Source organism: Jaculus jaculus, chromosome 4, assembly GCF_020740685.1.
Source record: "Jaculus jaculus isolate mJacJac1 chromosome 4, mJacJac1.mat.Y.cur, whole genome shotgun sequence".
Lineage (NCBI taxonomy): Eukaryota > Metazoa > Chordata > Mammalia > Rodentia > Dipodidae > Jaculus > Jaculus jaculus.
Window position 1 is genome coordinate 127,410,029 of NC_059105.1, and position 25,313 is coordinate 127,435,341.

A 25,313-nucleotide genomic window follows, 5' to 3' on the forward strand; every position below is an offset into this window, starting at 1 on the left:
TTCTTTTCTGCAGCAGATGGAACATTCTCTGAAATAGACCATATATTGGGACACAAGGCAAATCTTAACAACTTCAGGAAAATTGAAATAATTCCTCACATTCTCTCTGACCACAATGGAATTAAACTACAAATCAGTAGCAAGAAAGGCTATAAAGCACACACAATCATGGAAACTAAACAATACACTACTAAATGATGAGTGGGTCAATGAAAAAATCAAGAAGGAAATCAAAAAATTTATAGATTCAAACGATAATGAGAACACAACATCCCAAAATCTCTGGGACACAATGAAGGCAGTTCTAAGCAATATATTTATAGCCTTAAGTGCTTATATTAAGAAATTAGAAAGGTCACAGGCAAACGACCTAATTCTTCACCTTAAAGCCTTGGAAAAAGAAGAACAAAGCAAACCAAAAATCAGTAGGCGGGAAGAAATAATAAAGATTAGGGCAGAAATTAATGAGATAGAAACAAAAAGAACAATCCAAAGAATTAATGAAACAAAGAGTTGGTTCTTTGAAAGGATAAATAAGATTGATAAACCCTTAGCAAATCTGACCAAAAGAAAGAGAGAAGAGACACAACTTAATAAAATCAGAGATGAACAAGGTAACATCACAACAGATTCCAGAGAAATTCAAAAAATCATAGGGACATACTATAAAAGCATATACTCCACAAAGTATGAAAATCTGAAAGAAATGGATTCCTTCCTTGATTTATATGACCTACCTAAATTAAATCAAAAAGAGATAAATCACTTAAATAGACCTATAACAAACATGGAGATCCGAACAGTTATCAAAAATCTCCCAACTAAAAAAAGCCCAGGCCCAGATGGATTCCCTGCTGAATTTTACCAGACCTTTAAGGAAGAGCTAACACCATTGTTTCTTAAGTTTTCCAGGAAATAGAAAAAGAAGGAATTCTACCAAACTCCTTCTATGAGGCCAGCATGATACCAAAACCAGGCAAAGATAGAACACAAAAAGAAAATTACAGACCAATCTCCCTCATGAACATAGATGCAAAAGTTCTCAACAAAATATTGGCAAACAGAATACAAGAGTATATCAAAAAGATCATTCACCCTGACCAAGTAAGCTTTATCCCAGAGATGCAGGGATGGTTCAACATACGCAAATCTATATATGTAATACATTACATAAACGGGTTGAAGGACAAAAATCACATCATCATCTCATTAGACGCAGAGAAAGCATTTGACAAAATCCAACATCCCTTCATGATAAAAGTCCTACAGAGACTGGGAATAGAAGGAACATATCTCAATATAATAAAGGCTATTTATGATAAGCCTACAGCCAACATATTACTAAACAGGGAAAAACTGGAAGATTTTCCACTAAAATCAGGAACAAGAAAAGGGTGTCCACTGTCCCCATTTTTATTTAATATAGTTTTGGAGGTGTTAGCCATAGCAATAAGGCAAGAGACACACATAAAAGGGATACAAATTGGAAAGGAAGAGATCAAGTTATCATTATTTGCAGATGACATGATTCTATACATAAAGGACCCTAAAGACTACTAGCAAACTGTTAGAGCTGATCAATCCCTACAGCCATGTAGCAGGATACAAAATAAATACACAGAAATCAGTAGCCTTCATATATACTAACAACAAACACACAGAGGATGAAATCAGAGAATCACTCTCATTCACAATTGTATCAAAAAAATAAAAATAAAGTACCTTGGAATAAACCTAACCAAGGAAGTGAAGAATCTCTACAATGAGAACTTTAAAACACTCATGCGAGAAATTGCAGAAGACACGAGAAAGTGGAGAAACATCCCTTGTTCCTGGATTGGAAGAATCAATATTGTGAAAATGGCAATCTTACCTAAAGCAATCTACACATTTAAAGCAATCCCTATCAAAATTCCAAAGGCTTTCTTCATGGAAATAGAAAAAACAATCCAAAAATTCATTTGGAATTACAAAAAACCTCGAATATCTAAAATAATACTAAGCAACAAAATTAAGGTTGGTGGTATCACCATACCTGATTTTAACCTATACTAAAGAGCCATAGTAACAAAACCATCATGGTACTGGCACAAAAACAGACATGTAGATCAGTGGAACAGAATAGAGGACCCAGATGTAAGCCCAAGTAGCTATAGCTACCTGATATTTGATAAAAATGCCAAAAATACTCATTGGAGAAGAGACAGGCTCTTCAGCAAATGGTGTTTTGAAAACTGGATATATATAGGCCGAAGGATGAAAATAGATTCTTCTCTCTCGCCATGCACAAGAATTATGTCCAAATGGATTAAAGACCTTAACATCAGACCTGAAACTCTGAAAGTGCTACAGGAAAAAGTAGGGGAAACCCTTTAACATATTAGACTTGGCAAAGACTTTCTGAATATAACCTCAATTGCTCAGGCAATAAAACCACAGATTAATCACTGGACCTCATGAAATTACAAAGATTTTGCACTGCAAAGGACACAGTGAAAAAAGCAAAGAGGCAACCTACAGAATGGGAAAAAATCTTTGCCAGCTATATATCTGATAGAGGATTAATATCTAGGATATACAAAGAACTCAAAAAGTTAAATATAAGGAATCAAACAAGCCAATCAAAAAATGGGCTATGGAGCTAAATAGAACATTCTCAAAGGAATAAATATGAATGGCATATAAGCATCTACAACAATATTCTACGTCACTAGTCATCAGGGAAATGCAGATTAAAACTACATTGAGATTCCATCTCACTCCTGTCATATTGGCCATCATCAGGAATACAAATGATCATAAATATTGGCAAGGATGTGGAAAAATAGGAATCCTTCTACACTGTTGGTGGGAATGCGATCTGGTCTAGCCATTGTGGAAAACAGTGTGGAGGTTCCTAAAACAGCTAAATATTGATGTACTATATGACCCAGCTATAGCACTCCTAGGCATATATCCAAAGGACTCATCTTATTTCCTTAGAAGTACGTGCTCTACAATGTTTATTGCTGCTCAATTTATAATAGCTGGGAAATGGAACCAGCCTAGATGTCCCTCAACTGATCAGTGGATAATGAAGATGTGGCACATTTATACAATGGAGTTCTACTTAGCAGTAAAGAAAAATGAAGTTATGAAGTTTGCAGAAAAATGGATGGACCTGGAAAGGATTATACTAAGTGAGGTAACCCAGGCCCAGAAAGCCAAGTGCCCCATGTTCTCTCTCATATGTGGATCCTAGCTTCAGATGATTGGGCTTCTGCGTGAGAAGGAAAATACTTGATAGCAGAGGCCAGTAATTTAAAAAGGAGACATAAAGGGAAGAGAAAGGAAGGGAGGAGGATACTTAATAGGTTGATATTGTATATATGTAATTACAATGATTGTAATGGGGAGGTAATATGATGGAGAATGGAATTTCAAAGGGGAAAGTGTGGGGGTGGGGCGGGAGGGAATTACCGTGGGATATTTTTTTTATAATCATGGAAAATGTTAATAAAAATTTAAAAATTAAAAAAAAAAGAGGTTGATTTTAGCTTACAGGCTTGAAGGAAGCTCCACATGGCAGGGGATGGACATCACCATCCTGACCAACATAAGGTGGACAGTTGCAACAGGAGAGTGTGCCAAACACTGGCATGGGGAAACTAGCTATAACACCCATAAGTCTGTCCCTAACAATACACTCCCTCCAGGAAGCATTAATTTCCAAATTTCCATCAGCTGGGAACCTAGCATTCAGAACACCTAAGTTTACTGGGGACAACTGAATCAAACCACCAAAAGCTTACTGTGGTAAATTGAATGTATGGTCCCATAGACTCAGGCTGGCAAGTTGGATCTCCAATGGGCAAAACCCTACTGAGGAAAAGGTGTGTTTGGGTGCAGATCTTGAGTTCATCCTAAAGTACATGGAAAATAGTATGAGTTCTGCTGGTTTCTGCTTACTGGTTGTTGCAGTCAGGTTCACATTGCTGGCAGAAATCACCCAACCAAAAGCAGCTTGTGGGGAAACATTGAAAAGCCTTATTTTGGCTAATAGCCTTGAGGGGTAGTTTCATGATGGTAGGGAAAATGGTGACATGAGCAGAAGGTGGAGATCACCCCCCACCAGTGGCATGTGGACAACAGCAAAGGAGAGTGTGCCAAACACAGGGACACTGGCTATAACACTCATAAGCCAGCCCCCACAATGTGCTGTCCCCAGGAGGCATTAATTCCCTAATATTCATCAGCTGGGAAGCTAGTATTCTGAACACCTAAGTTTATGGTGGACAACTGAATCATACCACCACATTCCACCCCTGGCCCTCATAAACTGATAAACATCCAGGATATAAAAATGCAATGCATTAAGTCCATATTTAAATGCCCCATAGTTTTTAATCACTTCTCATGATGTTCATACTTTCCCATAGTCCAATATCATTAAACTGAGCCATAATACCAAAAAATCCCCCCAAATCCATAATGGCACAGAATAAACATGCACACTACAAAAGATGACATTAGGCTTAGCAAAGAAATATTCAACCAATACAAAATTTAATCAGGGCAAACATCAAACTCTGTACCTCTAAGCCCAACAACTGTAGTTACTGGCAAGTCTCCAAGTCTTATAATTTTAACTAGCAATAAATCTCTGGAGTTTGAATTCTGCCCCCCTCCCCCAGCCCTAGCTAGGCTACTCACAGTCCTGGAAAATTTCATCCAGGGCCAGCAGCTGTCCTCAGCAGTCATCTCCTGGTCCTGGCATCTCCACAGGGTCTCCACTGCAACCCACAGTTCATCCTCATTGCTCCATCTGGTCTCTATGCAAGCAGCCAGCAAATCTGCTTCACACTACCCATGGCCTTTCCAAAACACAAGATCACATTTCAAAACTCAATGACCCACTCTTTTCTGCATTTTTTATACTCTACAATTCCAGGTAGGGGGCCAATTTGTTAATCCGGTGGGCGGGGGTGGGGGAAATAAAGCATACTTTGAAGAACAGGACATTCTTTGAGCACGCAGGCCCCTTCCAAAGAGTCTACATTCTTCCTGTTGCCCCAATGCAGGTCAGCTGGCAGAATCTCAATGTTTGTAACCTCTCAATTGTGGCTGAATGGGCAGTGATCTAACCCAAAGAATTCTTTTTTTTTTTTTTTTTCTCTGTGCCATATTCCTCTGCTCACATCAGTCCATTTCTATGCAATGCAACCCTGCACAAGTTCTGAGGATATGGGCATAATAGCAACCCTCTCACACAAACTGCCTGTGACCCAGTCCAGGGAAAGCTCTTTTCTCACACTCACACACCAAATCTCACAGTCCATTGTTCTTACTGCATTCAGATCTTTGAACTCTGACCTGAATATATACTCCATCAAGCTGCGTGTCATCTCTTAGGACAAGTTTTCAAATCCTTCCATATTCCTCTCGAAAATCAGCTCCAAAAGGCCAAAGCCACACAGTCACATGTCTAGTAGCAATCCCACTCCTCAACTGCAGTCAGGTTTGCATTCTTGGCAGAAATAACCTGACAAAGTGGAACTTGTGGGCTAACTAAGCTTTTCAGTACCTTCAGTTTGTTAAGCCTGTAAATTCAGGTCGTGTGTGTGTGTGTGTGTGTGTGTGTGTGTGTGTGTGTGATCATATTCTTATTTTTTATAGATGGAATGTATGGTACATTGATTGTAAAATGTTCCCCATATTTTAAATTGTTTATTATTTTTTCTTCCTATGCAGTCCTAAGCTGGTGGAGCCTTTGGTAAGTGAGGGTTTTCAGGAGGAATTATGCCACTAGGAGTGGACAATATCCATTCCTAGTGTGTGTTCAGAGCTAGCTATCTCTTGCTTGTTGCTCTTCTGAGGACATGTGAAGCTGTGTGCAAGTTTCCATGCTTTTCTCTACCCTGAAGAAACTGTTAAGTTTGAAACAACCCCTTGCCTTGCACAGGCTGTGTCTGTCAGGTGATTTGCCTCAGTAATGAAAAGCTAACTGCTATAGAAAATTGGTACTTAAAGATGGGGCCATTACTTCCATGAAATGAGTGGGTATTTTTTGTGTTTTTGGATCTTGTTTGTGGGAGAATTATGAAGGATTTGATATTTTGGAATAGAAAGAATTGCAGTGCAGTAAGTAGAGTGTGGTAGCCCATTCTAGTGAGAATTTGAAAGACCTAAATGCAGAGAGAAATATGCTTTGTCAAGGTTTGGCTCATGAGAAGGTTTCAGAGAGGGGATAAAGGACTTTGTAGAAAGTGGCAGAAAGTCTGGCTATGTTCTATCCATGGCCTGAGAACTTGAGCAGAGTTGAGTTTAAAATAATGATGAACTAGTGTATTTAGCAGAAAAAAAGACACAAAAGAAATATGTTAAACAATGTAAGTTAACACAAAGATATAAGTAAGTTCCTATATTATATCTGAATACAGGTAGTAAAATATTGAAGCTACATTGCCATGCCTGTTATGTGAATAAAAACTTATTAAGATTATCTTTATTGATATGAACTGATATGAAAATATGTATAAAGTGGTATCATTAAACTTATTTTGTAATGGTTTGGATAAACATTTTTTACTTTATTAGCCAAGTAGAATTTTCCTTGCCTAATCTGTTTGCTTTCAATAATGCATTACACATGAAAAAAAATTTCTTAGGTCTTAGACCACATTAATGTTGTCCATTGACTATCATTTATTAATTAATTTTCTTGGTTAGTGGTTGTAAACATCACTATCTCCCCTTCTGAAATCTTTGTTATTCTATATCCCAGTATTTTAGAAAATTGTAACAAGTAACTTTCAAAATATTTAAAATATTGTCATTAATTAGAAAAAAAATTCAAATTCTTTTAAAATTCTTGACTATCTTTTCTATAACAATCCCTTTTTATCTATGAAGGTCATCATTATTCTGGCCTATTGCATCATACTTCGCTTAAGCATAGAAGGTAAATGCCTTTATAGTAATGTATTAGAATAATTACTATAATGTATATTAACTTAAATTAGTAACTTATATTCTACGTGTTTTTCTATGCTGTCTCTGTGATCTGAACCATCATCTGATGATGATTCTACTAGTTTATTTGGAAGGGATACTTTGACATAATTCTCATCCCTGAAGAAGGTATTTTGAAGTTTAATTTCAACTAGTTTTGTGAATAACACAGGCAGATTTTGGTACTTGTGAGGCTTTTCCATTGTCTTAAAATGAGACTTTTTACAGATTCTAATAGCCTCTAGTACATGTTAGATATTGTTTTCCTGAACACTCCCAAAAAATAAAAAAATAAAAATAAATTAGCATGAGTGCTACAGGCCTGAACAGTTATCTTAGAAGAAACTACTGTGCCTGCTACTGTGTCTATATTTCCATGAAACACTGAAGGTGGAAAGAATTGATAAGTAAATAAAATATATCATGGTACTCTTGCAAGTTGTTTTATTTCTTCTGCTCAACAAATGGGAACTAAATAAGCTCTATGAAGAGCTATGAAGAATGTAGAAGGTTCCAAAAATCTGTGTATAATGAAGTCAGGTCTTTAGCTATTTTTACTTCTCTATAGGAGTTCCATAATTCATCCATTTGGAATATTATCTTTTTATTCAAATAGGTACATCTTTCCACTGTTATTTTGACTTGAACTGTAAACACTGCCATCTTGTTCACATCATTACCTACTCTGATAAATGCTTTGGTTCATGAGAGAAGCCTTGGTGCCTCAAAATATGAATGTTTCAGAGGAATAGTAAGTTTGTATAATACCACATATGATTATAACCTTAGATGAATTGAACAAAATGTTTATTTTTATCTTTCTCTTTGATAAAAGAAATTTTTCAGGAGTTTTTATTTAGCATTTGGGATCTCTAATTTATCACACAGCTGGTTTAAAAAATTCTAGAAAGGAAATGGTTTGTTTTACCATTGGTAATAGTGTTGAAAATCCAAGTTATATGGTAGCCAAATAGAGCATGGATTTATGGTTGAAATTTTTATATAGGAAAAGTGCAATCTTGAGATATTGTTGCTGGAGAAACATAACACCAAAGAAACCTATAGAGGGCTGGAGAGATGGCTTAGCGGTTAAGCGCTTGCCTGTGAAGCCTAAGGACCCCAGTTCGAGGCTCGGTTCCCCAGGTCCCACGTTAGCCAGATGCACAAGGGGGCGCACACATCTGGAGTTCGTTTGCAGAGGCTGCAATTCTCTCTCTCTCCCTCTATCTGTCTTTCTCTCTGTGTCTGTCGCTCTCAAATAAAGAAATGAATAAATAATTTAAAAAAAAAAAAGGTGTGTGCCACCACGTCTGGCCCTCAAACATTAAAAAAAAAAGAAACCTATAAAGTAATTATTTAAGTTTTATAAAGGATTTAATAAAGAATGGCCACAGTAGTCATGCATCAGGCTCTCCATGGACTCTGAAGACTTGAACTCCAGTTGTTAGGCTTCAGAGGCACCTTAACTGCTAAGCCATCTTTGTAGCTCCACATATAGTCAGACATAACCAACTCATATTTAGAAGGAACATTTGATTGATATTTCATATGAAACTGAATATCCACAAATGAATTGTTTCCTCATACTATTTATATTATTTATTTTATCTTAGTTATATAAAATTTAGTATAAAATGCATAGATCTAAATATTTTGAAAGATATACAAGCTAAAGCTATGACCTGAAGATAAAATATAATACGAAAGGCAAGCATCCTAATTTAAATTATTTTAATACAAAATGGTATTATTAAAGTTAATTGGTTTACTATTTTAAATAGTATTACACTAATTTTATACAGAAAAAAAACTGACACAACATAATACTCATTACTGTCTTCATTTTATATACTTAAATACTTAAAAATTTTTTTTTTACATTTAATGGCTTAAAGTGGGTGTAATATTCTGTCAATTATTATTAACATATTTAATATTAATATAGCATGTTAATTCACTTCTCTATAAGAAACAAAATATAAATATAGTCAAATATTTATAGTAATTCTGGAAGGCATGTCTTGATTATATTGCTGATATAATGATATGTGTAGTTAACTTACAAGATTTTACATTTATTTTGTACAAGTACAGACTCAGTAAAAATTGTGAAGGAAAAATAGAATACTGTTTTGAAGTTGAATAATAGAAGTAGACAATATTATTATGGCTACAGTCAAACGTTAACAAATGCTGAAGTCAAAATGATATATGCTTTAAAAAATCTGTGTTTATAATTTATCTTTTATTATGTCATGTTGCTTGTTCATATCATTCCTGTCTGTCTCTTTCTTATGTAATCGATTTACTTATATTTCAGCAATTAATACAATGACCATAGAAATCATATCAACTATCAAAAATATTTTAATCTTTTAGAAGGTTATTTATGAAATCCCAATTAACCCAATTTTTTAAATAAACAATTTTTGTTGAATTAAAATCTATTTTTTCTTGAAGAAACTTGCACCTATAGTATATGATAAGTACATTTGCCACAATTTTAAAGTGCCCTGTTGAATGTTTTAAAACATCTGCAGTGTGGTAGTTTTTTCATTATCTTGCTTGTCTATGCAAGTTAGTTGTAGCAATATTTGGCTTGTTTAATCAAAAAAGTAATAATTTTGGATATTTACTTGTGTCATTTTCTTATTTTCCCTAAAATGTCATAACAGGAAGATTTATAGTAAGAAAGTTTTAAGTTCATTTTACCTTGAAGTAATTTCAGTCAATATCTACAGTACATTTCTGTTTGGAGCTGTCTTATACACATATACATATATGAATGTATATGAATTGTTTTCATCTCATATTAGTTGGAACTGTGAAATGCATGAATAAACAGTGTTCTCTGTGGATTCCCTAATGTATCCACCATCTCATAATAATTCACTAGGCTTATAATGACAAAAATAGAATAAAGAAAATGCAGACACATAAGATTTTCTACTTTCTCATAGTTAACTATTCTGAACTTAATACTGAATGAATTAGCAAACAGACCTTGGACAGACACCATGGGATTTGCTTAGAGATGGCAGACTTGCAGCCAAACTCAAGCCGCAGTTTCCCCAGAGATAACCATCTGCTCCTCTATCTAATCCACAAGAAGCTACTTGCTGACTTGTCAGCCCAGAAAATGAGAATAACTCCAGAGCTTGCAGTTCAGATAGCTTGAAGCTCTCATGTCTTCAATGCCTCCTTCCTCATTTTGCACCTAGGCTGTCCCTATCTCCAACCCTACGGCTAATAAAACCTCTCACACACGCCACTCAGTGAGCACTCAGGTTTCCAGGGTCATAGTCCTATTGCAACTTGAGGCATCAACCTCTCAGGCCCTGTACTCTAAATAAAGCTTTCTCTTTGCCATTGATATTCCTATCAGTCTCTTCCTCCATATTCACCTCTGAACATTTTTCTTACAATAACATGCTAACCTTTTTCAATCAAAATATTCTTGAAAAGTCTTTTCTCATTTGACTTAACATTGACCTTGAATTTCTTTTATAATAACATTTCAAAAAGCCTAATGACAAAATCACTATGTTGAGTGAAAGACTGAATTCATCTAAAAATGATTATCTATCTAAGTGTTTCTTCTTACTGCTTTTGCATAGAAAGAAATACTCTTGCCGAGTGTGGTGGCACATGCCTTTAATCCCAGCAATCTGGAGGAAGAGGTAGGAGGATCCCTGTGAGTTCAAGGCCACCCTGAGACTACATAGTGAATTCTAGGTCAGCCTGGGCTAGAGTGTGCTCCCCCTTGAAGAAACAAAAAAAAAAAAAAAAGAAAGAAAGAAATATTCTTTACCAGCTCTATATATGCTATCATCTGTTTATATATTTGCACATGTATATGGATGTATTGAACATGAAGATACTATAGCTATTTAAAAATTTTATTTATGTAAGTATAATATGATAATGTAAGTAGTAGTGCATCTGAAATAAATTTTCAATTGTGTATGAAATATAAATAGGTATAATGAAAACTTTGTACATTGGTTAAAATGACAACTTATTTTTTATATTTATGAATTCTATTTTTCTGTTTATAGGTAATTATATATAAATACAATTAATAGAATGTTAGACTTAATATAAAATATTAACATCCCCACTTGGGAAGATTTAACAAAGCATCAGCATGATTAACTTGCTCAAAGACACAAGCTACCAAAGTGGTAAATTAGTTTTCCATTGCTACCATAATAAATTAACACAGATTTTGTAACTTAAAACAAAACTCATTTATTTATCTTAAAGGAAAGTAAATCTGAATCCAAAATAAGTTTGCATGAGCTAAAACCAACTGGTCCACAGAGCTACTTTCTGTTTGTTCTAAAGGAGATCCCTCTCAATTTCTCTCCCAACTTCTGGAGACACACACTTTGTTTGCCTTCTCCATTGTTAAAGTTTGCAGTAGCTCCTTGGTCCTTTCTCAAATAGTCTATTTGGATATTAAATCTTCAGACTATCTCTTTCATCTTTAAAGACTTTCATAACTATATTTGACTTTAGGCTGATCCCATCCATCCTAAAAATAGTAGCCATATAGCGTTGTTTCTTCCACCTTCAACCTTAATTAATTAATATGTATGGAACATATCTGAGGTTCCAGTATTATAACATATACATCTCTGAGGGATCATTATTTAGTGTACTATAGTCATTTGAGGGAAATTATTCCCAGGTAATCTGTCTGCAAAGTTCATGATCTTTTTCATTATGCTATTTTGATGATTAATTATCAGTATGTTAGGCTTTTCTTTTGGAAGAACTTCTTAGTTGAAATTATAACTTATGCTAAATGTTTTTATCATTAATGTAACTATTTTTTATATAAATTCTTAAGCCTAGAGCTGGCATATAAAGAACAAAGATACCTTATCACCCTGAGATTGGTAGGATATGGACAGTTATTGCAGTTATTGTCAGACATTTTGAATAAGAAGCTACGGAGAGAGACCTTGCTTTGCCTGTTGATTGGTAATGGGCAGCAAATGTGACCTAGGGCATCAATTTCTTTGGAAGCATCACACTAGGTAAAAGCAGAGTGCATGTGTTAGGTGTCGAAGAGGAAATTAGATTTGTGTGAGTGAGGGATTTTCCTGGCAGATGGACCAGGTACAGAACTTGAGAACACATGCTGAGTGCATCAGACTTTACGAGGATAGTCAGCTAAATGAGACTCCTACTGCCTAGGTATTGGGACCCCACTAACCTGGAAGGAAGGTTTTGTTCCAAGGAACTTGGTTTAAGATTGTATTTGAATTTCAGAGCCTCAAAATAATCTGGAGATAAGAGTTATCAAACAACAGAAACAGTAACAAAGCAGAGTGCAGGGGTGCATGCCTTTAATTACAGCACTTGGGAGGCAGAGGTAGGAGGATTGCCATGAGTTGAAGGACAGTCTGGGGATACAATGTGAATTCTAGATTAATCTTGGATAGAGTGAGAACCTAGCCAGAAAATACAAAAAAAAAAAAAAGAAAAGAAAAGAAAAGAAATAAAGAAAGAAGGTAAGAAAGAAAGAAAGAGAGAGAGAGAATGAGAAAAGAAATTATAACAGCAAGCATAGTGGAAAAGCAGATAAGAGGTAACACATAAAGATGAGGGTTGACATAGGACTGGGTATTGATTGTGAGAAAGTAATCAGTAAAAAGAATTAAGATTCACATTAGCGTCATATGGTATCTAATGTGTAAAAAGGATAATGGTAAGCCAAGTTGTGGAGCAAGGACTTTTAAGCTCCATGACACATCAGGATTCATCAGGATTGGCTTTTGTTGAGCTGAGTCTGAATGCTAAAGAATACTCCTAGAAAGTTAGTTGTAGGAAGCCAAAAGGATACTGAAGCTAGGATTAAGTCAATTTTCTCCCAACCTCTGTCTCTGCTTCCTTTTCTCTCCCTCTTTCATATAATCTATATGTTTCTTTAGTTCAGTGTCTTTGAAACAAATGCCTTAATTTCACAAAGGCTGCTTGAGTCCTGCTTCCAAATACTCTGTTAGTTACTGGAAAAGAAAGTGGATGAAATGTATTCTACCAATAAAAACTTCCTATGATGTTCTATTTGGAGTCTTTGTTCTCTGAGATGTGCAAGACAACCTTGCAATTAGTTCTTTAAAGAGATTACCTCCCACCCATTCATCTGTAGCACATTCTAGTAAGCACCGCTTGAATTAAAACTGGCTGTTGTTATTCTCGTTATTTGAGAATAAAAATAGCAGAAAAAAAATCAAACTCACTTGTCAGGCACTGTCAGGCACAGGGTGGAGCCTTCAGGAGAGGAGCCTGAGCTGCCAGGCACAGCTAAGGACCCGGGGCTACTGGAGACCACTCCCTCTCCAAGCCCAGCACACCTGAACTTAGGTTTTGCCCATAGCACTGTGACCTTTGGCCAGTTTCCTAGGAAACTCCTTATCAGCCAGCATCTTCACAGACCATCCCCCTGAGAACCTAGATCACCTGACCACCCCTCATCCTGCCATTGCCTATGTGCTGGAATGAACGTCCCATATGCTAATTAGGCATCAGTAATTAACCTTGTGCATCCACTCCCCTTAAGTCCCTCCCCCAGCCATCAGATGCTTATAAAACCCATTTCCCTGACAATAAACTGAGAGAGTCGTTCAACTATCTCTTGATAAACTTGAACAATCACTATGGAAATCAAAATGGATACTCCTAAAAAAGATGAAACTAGAGCTACAAACTGACCCAGCCATTACTCTACTGGGCCTCTACCCTAAAGGCTCCAATCTTCACTGCAGAGAAATGTGCTCAACCATATTTATAGCTGTTCGATTCAAAACAGCTAAGAACTTAAATCAACTCAGGGAGCAATTATTTGCTGAATGGGTAATGAAGATGTGGTACAATGCAATTCTACTCATCCATAAGGAAAACTGAGAAACTGACATCATAAAATTTGGAGAAAAATGGACTGAATTATAACAGATCATATTAATTGAACTCACACAAGCACAGAAAGACAAATACTGCAGGTTCTCCTTCATCTGTGATTTTTAAACTAGAGCAGTTTGAAATACAGGCAAACCTGACAGACAACTCTAGGGACAAATAAAAGAGTTGGAATGGTTTGGAGGGGTGGGGAATGGGATGGAAGGCGGAGATATACACAAAACCAAATCCAAAATGAATTGGCACCATAGAAACCTTCATCATGGATAGTAGACTAACATATATAACCCCCAGTAGAAGCATGGAGTGATCATCTTATAAGAAAGGCCCTGGAGGGGCTGGAGAGATGGCTTAGTGGTTAAGCGCTCGCCTGTGAAGCCTAAGGACCCCGGTTCAAGGCTCGGTTCCCCAGGTCCCACCTTAGCCAGATGCACAAGGGGGAGCACGCGTCTGGAGTTCGTTTGCAGAGGCTGGAAGCCCTGGCGCGCCCATTCTCTCTCTCTCCCTCTGTCTTTCTCTCTGTCTCTGTCACTCTCAAATAAATAAATAAATAAAATATTTAAAAAAAAAAAAAAAAAAGAAAGGCCCTGGAGAGTATGTGATGAAACCTAATCTTAAAACATTTGGCTCTGGGTTATAACTCCTAGTACCAGAAAGTGATTACAAACCATGTTGAGCTGTTGGTCAGAGACACTGATGAGGTCCCCAAAATAAGACAAGTTTCTGTCAAAGCACTTGATTACACACCTGAGGTAAAAGGCAAACTGTATTCCTGAAGGCACCACATTCTTCTAACTCAGACCATTGAGAGATCTGGCTGAATATGGAAGAAAGACAGTTCCCAGATGGTTAACCTGTATAGTGCTAGAAAGTCCTACATGATCTGTGGAGGGACTTTGCTAACAATGTTGTAAGCAAGCAGGGAATACTACTATATAAAAACAACCAACCTGACAAGATGGTCATACCTGTGCAATAATGGTGCACAGCATAGATGGGTAACCAATGACTCTCTGATTGGCTTAGAGATCCACTCAGTAGAAAGAAACCCATAGCTAGAACTGGAAACCAAGTCAGAATTCTCAGTGTCTATCTCCTTCACCTTTGTACTGGTACCAGGTTCACCAAGAAAAAAGTACTCTTGCTCATTTCCCCAGTTACTCTTGGGGCCCCCATAAGGTGCAATGGACTGATTCTTTCCTCAGAATATGCATCCATCTGGAAAAGGAAAGCAAATTATCCAAAGGAGAGTGGAGTCAGCACCAGATAAATGTGATAACCATTATTATTTTAGAAAGAATTTAATCGGTGTAGGTTCTCTTGTAGCCCCCAATTGATGGGAGCTTGATAATGTAGAGTGGGCTCATTTTTTTGGATATAGTTCTGACTTATTTCCTAGCTGCAGCTATGGGCTCCATTTCACTGAGCAGATCAATTAACCAAATCAAGAGCAGTTAGTTACCCACCATGGCTGTGTGCCACTATTGCACTTGTGTGAATATCATGTCAGGTTGTTTGCTGCTGAGTAGCTTAGACCATGAGTTACTTGGAGAGATGTTGGTCATTTTCTCTCAGTTGTTCATGTGTCACCTTTGACACTAGATGAGCTAACTATCTGGGGACTGACTCTCTTGCAGATTCCAGCCAGGTCACTCCATGTTCTGTACCAACAGCATATGGTTGTTTGGCAGTAGAGTCTTATCACTCACCTTTGGTGGGTCATCAAACACTGTTACAGAAATCTGTAAACTTTTGGGAAACCTTGTAGGTCTCTCTGATCAACAGCTCTTTATGGATGTTAACTGCATGCTGGTACTGACATACTTCCCTGAATTATATCAGATCACAATGCTGCATTGCTAGAAATTATGAACAAAAAATGCACCAGAAATCCCATCAGCTCCTGGAAACTGAACAACATACTTTTACACAAGAAATGGGTAGTGGAAGAAATAAAAAACGAAAAAGTAGACCATATACTGGATCGCAAAGACTGCCTCAACATATTTAGGAAGATTGACATAATACCCTGCATGATATCAGATCACAATGCTATATTGCTAGACATCAACAACAAAAGACCCACGAAGAATCCCAATGGTACCTAGAAACTGAACAGCAAACTTTTATTTTTCATTTTTGTTTATTTTTATTTATTCATTTGAGAATGACAGATAGAGAAAGAGGCAGAGAGAGAGAGAGAGACAGAGAGAGAGAGAGAGAATGGGCGAGCCAGGGCCTCCAGCCACTGCAAATGAACTCCAGATGCATGTGCCACCTTGTGCATCTGGCTTACATGGGTCCTGGGGAATCAAGCCTCAAACCAGGGTCCTTAGACTTCACAGGCAAGTGCTTAACCACCAAGCCATCTCTCCAGCCCCACAGCACACTTTTAAACAATAAATGGAGAGTGGATGAAATAAAAAATGAAAATGCAAAATTTCAGGAATTGAATGAAAATGAGAACACTACCAAAACTTTTGGGACACAAGGAAGGCAGTCCTCAGGGGAAATTTCATAGCACTCAATGCCTTCATAAAAAATACAGAAAGATCTCAAATCAATAACCTAACCATCCACCTAAAGGCATGGGAAAAACAAGAAAAAATCAAACCCAAAGAGCTCCAGAAGGAAAGAAATAATTAAAATCAGAGCAGAAATTAATGAAGTGGAAACCAAGGAAACAATTAAGATAATTGACAAAACAAAGAGCTGAGTATTTGAAAAAATAAACAAGATTGACAATCCCTTGGCCATTTTTTTCAAGCAAAAAAAAAGGAGAAGCTTCAAATTAACAAAATTCAAATGAAAAAGGAGAGATCACAATAGACATAAGTGAAATTGGAAGAATCATCAGGACTTATTTCAAAAACCTCTACTCTACAAAACTGGAAAATGTGGAGGAGATGGATAAATTCCTGGATGCATACCATCTATCAAAGCTAAAGTCAGAGCAGATTAATCACCTCAATGAACCCGTCACACTCATGGACATTGAAAAAGTAACAAAAAACCTCCCCAAAAGGAAGAGTCCAGGACCGGATGGCTTCTCAGCTGAATTCTATCAAAAATTCACGGAATACCTCAAACCAATCTTCCTCAAACTGTGCAACACAATTGGAGAACAGGGAAAGTTACCCAACTCATCTTATGAAGCTAGTATCACTCTAATTCCAATACCAGGCAGAGTTGCCACAAGAAAAGAAAACTACCAGCCTATTTCCCTGATGAACTTAGATGCAAAGATCCTGAACAAAATCCTCAAAAACTGAATCCAACAACACACCAAAAGCATTATCCACCTTGACCAAATGGGATTCATTCCAGGAGCACAGGGGTGGTTCAACCTATGGAAATTTGTCAATGTAATGCACCACATAACAAGGTTAAACATAAAAACCACATGATCATTTCGATAGATGCAGAAAAGGCCTTTGACAAGATACAACATCACTTCATGATTGAAAAAATTGGAGAGAATTGGCATGGTTGGTTCACATCTTAACATAATAAAAACAATATGCAAAGCTCCAAAGGCCCAAATAATACTCAATGGAGAGAGACTGGAGGAATTCCTATTAAGATCAGGAAATAGACAGGGTGTCCTCTCTCACCTCTGCTTTTCAATATAGTACAGGAAGTCCTAGCTCAAGCAATAAGACAGGAGAAGGAAATAAAAGGGATACAATTTGGAAAGGAAGAAGTTAAGTTAGCTCTATTCGATGATGACATGATTGTATATGTAAGAGACCCAAGAGACTCCATTCCAAAACCCCTGAAGGTGATTAACTCCTATAGCAAAGTAGTAAGTTACAAAATCAATGCACAAAAATCAGTAGCCTTTATATATGCAAATGACAAAGATACAGAGAAAGAAATAAGGGACATAGTCCCATTTTCAATAGCAAGAAAAATAAAATAAAACACTTTGGAATTATGTTAACCCAGGAAGTGAAAGATCTATACAACAAAAACATAAAAACACTCAAAAAAGAAATTGAGGAGGACTTGAAAAAATGGAAAGACCTCCCATGCTCCTTGAGAGGCAGAATTAACATTGTGAAAATTACAGTCCTACCAAAGGAAATATACAGATTTAATGAAATTCCAATTAAAATACCTATAGTGTTCATCACAGAGATAGAAAAAATGATCTCAAATTTCATATGGAAAGGCAGAAAGCCTCACATATCCAAACATATCCTCAGCAAAAGAAATACCTCTGGAGGCATCACCATAACTGATCTAAAGCAATATTACAAAGCCATAGTAATAAAAACAGCATGGTACTTGCATAAAAATAGGAGTATAGACCGATGGAATAGACTTAAGGACCCGGACTTTGGGTCAAGCAACTATAGCTACTTGATATTTAACAAAGGCCTGAACAATATAGGCTGGAATAAAAGACAGCGTCTTTAACAAATGGTGCTGGACAAACTGGATAACCATATGCACCAAACTGAAACTTGATCCACACATTTCACCATGCACTACACTCAAATCCAAATGGATCAAAGACCTCAATATGAGACCAGAAACTATAATGCTAATGGAAGAAATTTTAGGAAGTACTTTCCATGATATAGTGCTGGAGACGGCAAGCATGCCATTTCAGGATCATGAGGAATTGAGCGATGAAGAGCTGCTTGACATAGTTCCAGCCCAGCTGTCTCTTCCTTGAAGTACAATGTGGCCCCTCTATAGAAAAATCTTTGGCTCTTTACGCTACAGAAATATGTGGTTTTCTGTGTAATGTTTGTCTTTCTCTGTCTTTCACTTGGTGTCCCAATCTCCAAGTTTACTTTTCCAGTAAAAATTGGTGTTGGTAAAGTGTTGGTCAAGGTATCTGAAAGAGGCTCTGGCATAGAATTGGAAAAACAAGAAAATGGGTCAAAGATAATTGTTTTCCTTAAAGGCCTTAAAGAAAGTCAGGCATGGAGTACAGTAAACTTGGGAGGAAACAATGAACCTCCTGGAACAATGTAAACATTGTTATATGACTAATTTTTCTAAATGGTGGCAATTGCAATTGACTCTTTACCAGGAATCCTTACAGAAGAACAACTGAAGTCAGAAATAGTTCAATTGGGGGGACCAAAATCTATGTATTGGAGGTATAGGAAAAGGAAAATTCAAAATAAATAATTAAAGGATAACTGGATCTGCTGGATCAGTGGTTCATGATGGGAAGCCCCATTTGTGGTTGTTTTACCTCTCACCTTTAATAGAGTAATTGAAAGTAGATGTCCAGGAAATCACAAGTGCTTGACCGCACATACATGGGGAAAATGTGAAAAGAGTTAATCATTACAGGGGCCTGACGACTTTACTTGATGTGAATAATTATGGGGTTGTTTGATGATACGGAATAACAAAAAGTTTCTATGAATTCTGTAAAATTGTACCTTTCTTGAAGTTTGTTCTTGCATGACGATCAGAAAATAAAAGACTGAGACTAAGGGCTGTGGTAGCAGAGAAATATAGAAACCTAGAAGCATAGCAACAGGGAAAAACAGAAAACAGAAAAAAAAGCAAAAAAATAGAAAAAGAAAAAAATAGAAAAACAGAAAGAGAAAAATTAAAAAAAAAAAAAAAAACAGAAAAGGAGCCAGAGAGAAAAAGATAGAAAAACTCAGCTGCCTTCAGCATTAGCCTGTCAGCTTGCACCAGAACTTGACTTCGAGTCATTATTTCACCGCTCCCTTTCACACCCCTCTTCGGGGACCCTCCTTCAAGCCAGGGTTGGACCACGGCAATATAGGAATGGAAAAAGACTTCCTGAACAAAACCCCAGTTGCTCACAATCTTAAACAGTCACTCAACCAATGGGATCACATGAAGCTGAAGAGTTTCTTTACAGACAAGCATACAATAAGCAAAGCCAATAGATTACCCAGAGAATGGGAGAAAATATTTGCGGGTTATCCAACTGATAGAGGCCTAATCTCTAAAATCTACAAAGAACTCAAAAATCCAAACAGTAAAAGTCAAACACTCCACTCACAAAATGGGGCAAAGAGCTGAATAGGCAGTTCACAGAGGAAGAAACACAAATGCCAAACACACACTTAAGAAAATGTTCATCATCCCCAATCATTAGGGAAATGCAAAGTAAAACAACCATGAGATTCCACCTTACCCCAGTAAGGATATCAAACCTTAAAAATCAAATGAAAACACATGCTGGTGAGGATGTGGATAAATAGGAACCCTCACTCACTGTTGGTGGAATGTAAGATGGTACAACCACTATGGAAAGCAATATGGAGACTCCTATATAGGTTGACTGTATAGTTAACAACAGACCCAATTATTGCCTTATTGGGCATTTACCCTAAAAGCTTCACAACTCAGTTCAGAAATATTTGCTCAAATATGTTTATAGCTGCTCACTTTATAATAGCTAAGAGCTGGAATCACCCAGATGTCTATATTTAGACAAATGGACAACCAATATGAGGTATATCTGCATGATGGAATTTTACACAGCAGTATTAATCACAGAAAGATAATTGTCACATGGTCTCACCCATCTGTGGCTCCTAACATGAATCTTCCCAAGATGCTGACATAACTAAAAGCATCTCAAAGACCAGACAATGGGGAGGGGAGGGTGGGAGGGGAAGGAAAAGTGTGCATGGGAGAAATAAAACTGGACCCAAATGGGACTAGTACCATAAATATCTGCATCTTAAAAGAAATACTAAATGGTTGAACTCTCATCAGGTCATTAGAAGGATCACCTGAATCGCAGGGCCCTGGAGAGGGTATGATGAAGACTAACCTTAATGTTCTCCTATTTCTCTCTCTCTCCCTCTTCTCTCTCTTCTCTCTATCTCTTTTATGCTATGTGTGGTGGTTTGATTAAGTTGTCCCCCATAAACTTAGATGTCATGAATGCTAGGTTCCCTGCTGATGAAGATTTGAGAATTAACTCTTCCTGGAAGGAATGTATTGTTGGGGGCAGGCTTACAGATGTTATAGCCAGTTTTCTCTTGCCAGTGTTTGGCACACTCTCCTGTTTCTGTTGTCCACCTGATGTTGGCCAGGGTGGATGTCCACCCTCTGCTCATGCCACTATTTCCCCCTGACATTGTGGAGCTTCCTCTTCAAGTTTGTAAGCCAATATAAACCCCTTTTTCCCCACAAGCTGCTCTTGGTTGGGTGATTTCTACCAGCAGTGTGAACCTGACTGCAACATTAAAGTGGTACCAAGGAGTGGGATTTCTGCTAGACACCTGACTGAGTGGCTTTGGACTTTTGGAGCTGATTTTCAAGAGGAATGCCGAGAGATTTGAAACCTTAGCCTAATAAATGCCTTGCAGTGATGTAAGTACAGCTTGATGGTCTATTCTAGTCAGAGTTGAAAGACCTGAATGTAGTAAGAATTATGGACTGTGAGGTTTGACTTATGAGGGTGAGAAAGAGCTTCACTTGGACTGGGAAAGCAGTTTGCAGAGAAGCTTGCTATTATGCCCATGTCCTAAGAAGTTGTGCAGGGTTTCTTTGCATAGAAATGAACTGGTGTGAGCAGAAGGATATGGCTTAGAAAGATCAATCTTTGGGTGAAAAGCTGCCTGCATTGAGAGTTTACAACAAGTGAGATTGGGCCAGCTGATTTGCATTGGGGCAGCAGGAAGAATGTAGACTCTTGAAAGGAACTCAATGCTCAGAGTGTCTTGTTCTCCAAAGTCTGGTTTATTACCCCTGGATTAAAAAATAGGCACCCTACCTAGTATTGTGGAGTATAAGAAATGCAAGAAAGAAAGGATCATTGAGTTTGTAACACAGTCTTGTGTTTTGGAAATGGCCAATGACAGTGTGAAGCAGGATGCCTGCATGGAGACCCCATGGAGCCATGAGAATGAACCATGGATTGCAGTGGAGACCCAGTGTAGATGATGGCACCACAAAATGACTGCTAAGTAGAGCTGCTACCCAGATGAAGTTTTCCAGGACTGTGAGCAGCCTAGCTAGAGGGGTAAAATTGGAATGCCAGAGACTTATTGCTGGTTAGAATTGGTGAACTTGGAGATTTGTCACTGGCTGGAGTTGTTGGACTTAAAGCTACAGAGTTTGATGTTTGCCCTGGTTGTTTTATATCTTGTATTAGTTTAATATTTCTTTGCTCTCCCCAATGTCCTTTTTGACAGTGTGAATGTTTATTCTGTGCCATTATTGGGGTTTTTTGATTCTTTTGTTTTGGTATTATGACTCAGTTAACCCCTTGGGTTATGGGGATTTATGAACATCATCGGAATTAACTAAAACTATGGGGACTTTTGACATTGGATGAATGTATTGCAGCTTACATCACATCTGGTTATAGGGACCAGGGTCAGAATGTGGTGGTTTGATTCAGGTGTCCCCCATAAATTTAGGTATTATGAATGCTAGTTTCCCAGCTGATGGAGATTGGGGAATTAACCCCCCACTCTCAGAGGGAGTGTATTGTTGGGGATGGGCTTATGGGTGTTACAGCCAGTTTCCCCTTGGCAGTGTTCGGCACACTCTCCTGTTACTGTTGTCTACCTGATGTTGGCCAGACGGTGATGTCCACCCTTGGCTCATGCCATCATTTTTCCCTGCCATTGTGGAACTTCTCTAGTCTGTAAGCAACCCTTTTTTGCCCCCACAAGCTGCTCTTGGCTGGGTGAATTCTACCAGCAATGCAAAACTTACTGAAACATTACCTAGCTTTTTCTTCCTTCTTTTCCTAGAGCCTTTTGCTGTTGAAATAATGTAGGCTACTTGTTTTGTCCCCAGGAAAGGATAGTAGGGTGAGTAGAGTGACCTCATGAACTCTGACTTTCACTAACTACATGTTACTTTCACCATCCAGACTCTGATCTTCAGATTCAACTTTCAAATAATTATGATAATATCTACTTTGTTGGGCTATCAAGAAGACTAGATGTCAAATGTAAATGTTTTATAAATGTTAAAACCTATAAAACAATTTCCATTTATTATTACTGAAAACTGTAGAAAGTAATTAGACCTTGCCAAACTTCATCCCTTGTCAACTACATTTATAAATCCATGAAAACATTTAAAACCTCTTTTCAAAATAGAACTATGAATAGCACCCCTGGCAGAGGAGTTGGGAAGGTGGTACAGTGCTAAAATGTCACATAAAAGGCCAGAAAGTTATTCTGGAACTCTACCAGCATACTCTCCAGTATAGGGTGGAACATCAACAGTTGGAGAAAAAAACTATAGACAAAAATTGAGGCAACAAAAGCATATTTAGTAAAATCTCTAAAACCCGGAACACCAAGTAGTTTTCCCTTTGCTCATCAAACATATGTTGTCTTTGAAACACTATTTCTGGAGTGTCAGTTAATGCAGCAGTGGAAATTCATGAAATCAAATCTGCTAAGCACAAGACAGTTTATATCATGTAAGTATCTACAAACTAATTTTAGTGCTATCCAAAACCTCCATAATATTCAGTTTTTAACTGATGCTGAGAAACTCAACTCACATGTAGAACAGATCCAAGTGGGAGAGGATCACTTTCTTTATTCCCCTTTAATATTTTTAATTTCTAAGGAATGAAGCTGCATTTTCATATGTTAAACTAATAGAAAGAAGTACACCCATGCATATACCATACACATATATGTACACCCATATGTATATACACATTTAAAAGTTGAAATCTACATTGGAAGTTAAAATAAATTTCATTGTCTTTATTATTTGTTCATCTTCATGTATTGATCTCCATTTCCATCAACTTTCGTAGCAAGTGGTATGACTTAACTATTTTCCATTATAAAATTTCACTGCATATATGCCCTCGCTGTATTCATGTACTTGTTGATGAACATGAGGCAGTTATATTTCTTGGTCATTGTGAACAGTACAGCAGTAAACATGGATGTGCAAGTGTCTCTGTGGTATGTTGACATGGAAGTAGAAAAGGGACTCTGAGAGAAGATATCTTAAGGATGGGTTGGGAAGAGAGGGTATTGGAATGTATGTATCCTAACAGTAGAACAGATATCTACTTGGGAGAAGGGGATGAGGAGGATAGGAAAAAGAGAGTGTAGAACAGGGACAAATAATAGCAAAATACGACATATATGTTTGAAAATGCTATAATGAAATCTATTAGTTTATATGCTAATTTAAATAAATTAAGGTAAAAGTAAAAAATAAATTTAATAACACTCAGATCTCATTCTTGGTTTAATCACAACCAGAGCTATGAATAAATACTTTAATATTGTCGAATCTAGAGCACAAATGAAGATTTAGAAATTATCATAGGTACAGAATATTCTTATTGAAAAGTTTATTTTTAGGTTATACTCAAATATTTTAAGCTAATTTTAGACTTACTTAAGTGTCAAAAACACTACAAAGAATTTTGTTATATACCACATGTGGATTACTATAATGTTCATTATTTATGTAAATGTAGTAAACCAAGAATATAAAACTAACATTAGCAGAATAGTATTAACTAAATTGCAGACCTTACTTGAATTTCACAAATGTTCTAATATTTTCATTCACCTCATGGTCTAGATATGTTCATTGCTACCAGAGTGACATACTTTTAGGACCTGTTGGCAGATAAAATCAGGAGGTACATGTATGTGTACTACATGCTATGTGAACACATATATAAATAAACACATCTTTCTATTTTTCTTTCCTTTATTCTTTCATTCCTTAATTTTCCATTCTTTCTTTTCTTTTTTCCTTTTCTTCTTTCACCTGTCCATTTCTGTGTACCATCCAACCATCCCAGGTCCTTTACAGCTGATACCTCTAATTGTAATCCAACACAGAAGTTTGATTACTGGGCTTTCCCTTCATCATAACTGACTCCCCTAAGGAAGAAAACAGTTCACAATTGACACTATTACTTTCTTTGTTCCATTATTTTATTAATTAATTAATTTTGCATTGCTAGCTTCCATACTTAGAGATAATAAACAATGAATATTCCCTCCTCCCCCACTTTTCCCTTCACAAATCCACAACCCGTTATATGCCCTCCCTTTCTACATTAGTCTCTCTTATTTTGATGTCATCATATTTTCTTCCTATTATGAGGGTCGTGTGAAGGTAGTGCTAGGAAACCAAGGCCAATTTCTGGCTGGACAATTTTATTATAAGCAGTACTACCCTTCTTTTGGCTATTACATTCTTTCTGCCACCTCTTCTGCAATAGATCCTGAGCCTTGGAAGATGTGATAAAGATGGTTCAGTAGTGAACTGTCAGTTCCTGTCAGCGCTATGGTGTCTTTTGGGTCATCCAAGTGTTCACTACTCTCTGAAAAGAGAAGTTTATGTAACCAAAAGTGAGAGTAGCATTGATATATGGGTGGTGAACATAAAGTAAACTGTTTACATGGCAGTTTGGTGAAAATAAT